We start from the raw sequence: 4470 nt of genomic DNA on the forward strand, positions 1-4470 counted from the left end.
TCTCCCTTCCTTGTACCATCCGATTGACTGGAACATCGGTGTGAGGGCTGGAGCTCCAGAAGCCATTTTGGACTTTCAGAAATGAAACCATGGACTATGAAGCAGTGGGATGATGAGATAAAAGACCCAGAGAATTTGGCAGTGAACCAGGCAGTGGACCAGGGCTGGAGGTCTCTGTTATCCTACTCACCGCACTTGCTGATTGCTATGGATCAGTGACTGCTACATGCTGCCCACTCTCCCCTCTTTTGAGTGAGAGTTTTAGCCACTAAAACCTATTCTTCCCAATCACTGTTCATCAGATGGGTTGTCATTTAGCTTATAGGTCACTAGAACGCAAAGAGTCACCTCTGAGCCTGACAAAGACTTCATGTCACCTAAGGATACTGAACTTTGAGCTACATGTCAGAGGGTGGGATTTTCAAGGTTCCTCTTTTGGAGGATGAGTGTGTTCTAGATGGAGGAAGGAAGTATAAAATGGATGTTTAATAGCCAAAAGGCAGGCTGTGGTAGAGATTGCTACTTGCCCAGCCCAGGAGCCATTGTCCTCCTTTTCCTTATGTCAGAACCGCAAATTTAAACAGGAAGGTAGGCGGCGGCGGAGGCCAGGGCAGCAGCCGAGGGGATGATGGCTACGCGGGGGGTGTGGGGCGGGCGGAAGAGGCATCTGTGCGAGCGGTGAGGTCACACAGGAACATCGCGGGGATCCCTGACTGTCATCTGTTCTACAACATGAGCGACAGCCACCCTTTTCACCGCTTGACTGCAGTGGGGGAAATCGATCACGTGCACATTTTGTCGGAACATATTGGTGTCTTGTTGATTGGGGAAGAATATAGCGACGTCACATTTGCTGTGGAAAAGGAACGTTCTCCTGCCCTCAGGGTAATTTTAGCAGCGAGGTGCCAATATTTTCGAGCATTACTGTACGGTGGAATGCGAGAATCGCAGCCTGAAGTCGAAATCCCTCTCCAAGACACCACTGCGGAAGCAATCACAATGCTGCTTAAATACAGCTATTCAACACACTGGGCTGGGGAGGCTGACAGATGAGAAGGAGGTGCTGCTGGACTTTTTGAGCCTGGCTCATAAATATGGATTTCCAGAGCTGGAGGATTCTGCCTCTGAGTACCTCTGCACCCTACTTAGCATTCAGAATGTCTGCATGACTTTTGATGTTGCCAGTCTCTACTCGCTTCCCAAGTTAAGTTGCATGTGCTACGTGTTTATGGACAGAAATGCTCAGGAGGTGCTCTCCAGCAGAAGCCTCCTCCCCCTTTCTAAGACAGCACTTTTAAACATCATATTAAGAGATTCATTTGCAGTCCCCTAAAAAGATATTTTCACAGCCTTGTTAAACTGGTGTAAACAGAACTCAAAGGAAATCACGCTGGAATCATGCAGGCTGTGTGTTTGCCTCCGATGAGCCGCACCGAACTTCTGAATGTTGTGAAGCCTTTGGGACTGTTGTCTCCTGATGCCATTTTGAATGCTATTAAAGTTTGATCAGAGAGCTGGGACACGGACCTTAATTACAGAGGCATGCTCATACCAGAAGAAAACATTGCAACTATGAGCATGGAGCCCAGGTGGTAAAAGGGGAGCTGAAGTCTGCCTTAGTGGATGGTGACACTCAAAATAATGATTTGCATCATGGATTTTCTAGGCACCCGATTGATGATGACTGCCATTCTGGCATAGAGGTCAAGCTATCAAGCTGGGTCAGCTGTCCATTATCAGTCACATGCGGATACTCTTGTGGGACCCAGATAGCCGGTCTTATTCATACTTCACTGAAGTGTCAATGGATGAACTTGATTGAATCAGAGTGATTGCTCATTCACAATACCTGTGATGTTCTTGGTAAAAGTTGTATTTGCCAGCCTGTGTCTGCAGGTATATTCGAATAGCTGGGACTCACAGCACAGTGAATAAGATTTTTCATATTGTGGGTTTTGGATGTATGTTTACAAACAACACCTTCACTCTGGAGGAGGAGCTAATAGTGCCCTTGGAGGACGTTGCAACAATTGCTGATGGTGCCAGCATGACTGAAGGAGTCAGCCTGAGCCGAAATGCCTTGCTGAGTGGGGACACCAGGAACTATGCTTGGGATTCTGGCTATACTTGTCATCATCCAGGAAGTTGTGCAAGCGTGGTTCAACTGTCACAGCCATACACGATCAGGTCTATACGGTTATTACTGTGGGACTGTGCCAATCGGAGCTACAGATACTGGATTGAGGTTTCCACCAACCAGTAGCAGTGGACCATAGTAGCCAACAGAACTAAAGTCACCTGCAAGTTCTGGCCATCAGTGACTTTTGAAAGACAGCCCACCTCCTTCATCTGAATTGTTGGAACACTCAGCACAGCCAGTGAGGTGTTCCACTGTGTCCACTGAATGTCCCGAGCAGGAGAGCAGCCAGAAAGAGGAAAACAGTGAGGAATTGGAGACAGGGAACTCCACCCCAGCCAGTCAGCTCGACCCCCACACCTTGCAGGCCCCCAGAGGCAACTCACTGCCCTCCAGCCCAGGCTCCAACTCGCGCTCACCCAACCAGCAGCACCAATAAAGGAGGCGCACTAGTGGAGTGAATTAGGTGGGCCCAGGAACCGTGTCCTCCCCTAGTAGGGATCCCTGTGGACGCTGCCCCCCTCTTCCCCGGGAGAAGCAGACCTGGCTGCAGAAACGGACACAGAACAGGTTTCCTCCCAAGGACACAAAAGGGCTGCTTTTTTCTGCTCAATTTGTTCAAATCGGGCTAGTCTCCAGGGGGAGAAAGTGGGTCTTCAATCTTCATCAAATCCACCATTAACACCCTACCTCCAGGACTTTCCTAGTGGTGCAGCGGTTAAGAATCTGCCTGCCAGTGCAGGGCACATGGGTTTGATCCCTGGTCCAGCAAGATCCCACATGCGATGGAGCAACTAAGCCCGTGCACCACAACTACTGAGTCTGCGCTCTAGAGCCCATGAGCCACAACTACTGAGCCCATGTGCTGCAACTACTGAAGCCCACATGCCTAGAGCTCGTGCTCTGCAACAAGAGAAGCCACCGCATTGAGAAGCCCGCACACCACAACGAAGAGTAGCCCCTGCTCTCCACAACTAGAGAAAGCCCGTGTGCAGCAACAAAGACCCAAAGCAGCCAATAAACAAATAAATAAATTTATTTTAAAAAATCCCTTCTTTAATATAACGCTGCAAAGGGCACAGAAGGAAGTAACAGGCCATGGTTGGAATACAAAAATGGCACACGAACATGGAGATGGAAGAGAATATACCAGGGCTTCATTACCGGGAGGCATGATTTAGGAAGTGGGTTTCCACAGAGTGTTTATTTTTACGGAGCATGTTGCCCTGGCAATTAAATGATTTTTTATTTCTTTTAGTTGTTCTCCGTTTGCTGAATCATAGGTGTTCCAGATCTTCTTGAAAGGCTCAAAAAGCAAATCACTTGTTGTAATCCCTTTAGATGCCATAATTTTCCTTCCTTAAATTTGAACGGTTGAGCGTGGGTTAGAGCTGAGAAATATCGCGTGCTTCTCCTAAATGAGGCACAGATGCAGCTCATCATGGCACCTGGTCTGACACGGAAAATCTTTTGAGGAAGTTCAGCAAAATATACAATAAGCAAATCAATCTGTGGACACTGGAGTTAATAATCAAGTTGCCAAGTTATTAACCTGTCATTCCTGAAATGTATCCAGCCTTTAAGCTTGGGAGGTTGTCAAGGAAATAGTGATTATCCCACCAGCTAATTTAATGTTCAGAAGTACATATAGATAAATGTATACCAACTTCCGGTTGGACTGGACCCGTCCTCAGTTTGCCACAGGTTAGTGGAGCCATGTGGAGGCAGCCGTCCTGCCAGTTGGTGTCAGGAATGCAAAAGTGGGCCTTTTCTGCATGCATGGTGGTGATCAGTGGTTGCTGTTTTTTCCCCAGACCATAATACTCAGCCACAATTGGAAAAAAAAATCAGTCCTAAGAAGCTTTCCTCTTATCCTCATTGAAATGATCTCATCTGACAGTTGTCGCTTGAACTGGCTCTGTGTGTCTGGGTAATTTCCATCCCAGTGCTAACTGCCCCATGTAACTTGATGAGATTGTGTCCAGTTTTTGCTCATTCCCAGTGTTCTCCCATTGGCTGGCTGTCTCGATCAGGTCCTCTGCACACCCTGCTTGGAGGAGGGGTGGGGCCGACGGGGGTCCTTTTTGTCTTAGAGACAGATTAGTCATGGGTGTACAAAGAGCCAGTGGGTCAGCTGTTTCCTCCTAATGTGATGGAGTTGTGAGTGATTTATCAGTATTGGAATAGTAGGATAAGCTTCAAATTGCATGATTAAATGTGAAGATTGTCTTTCTGCTAGTGGAAAAAAACAAACCAAAAAAACCCAAATAAATAAATAAATAAATAAATAAATAAATAGGAAGGTAATTTAACCTACTAAAGTTCTATAATTC

The 4470-nt window shown here is 47.1% G+C and overlaps 1 pseudogene; it reads left to right on the forward strand.

Annotated features, from left to right (window-relative positions):
* Positions 1–723: 723 nt before the first annotated feature.
* Positions 724–2576, forward strand: LOC130857455 (BTB/POZ domain-containing protein 9-like; annotated as a pseudogene).
* The last annotated feature ends 1894 nt before the right edge of the window (positions 2577–4470 follow it).

Source organism: Hippopotamus amphibius, chromosome 7 (assembly GCF_030028045.1).
Source record: "Hippopotamus amphibius kiboko isolate mHipAmp2 chromosome 7, mHipAmp2.hap2, whole genome shotgun sequence".
NCBI lineage: Eukaryota > Metazoa > Chordata > Mammalia > Artiodactyla > Hippopotamidae > Hippopotamus > Hippopotamus amphibius.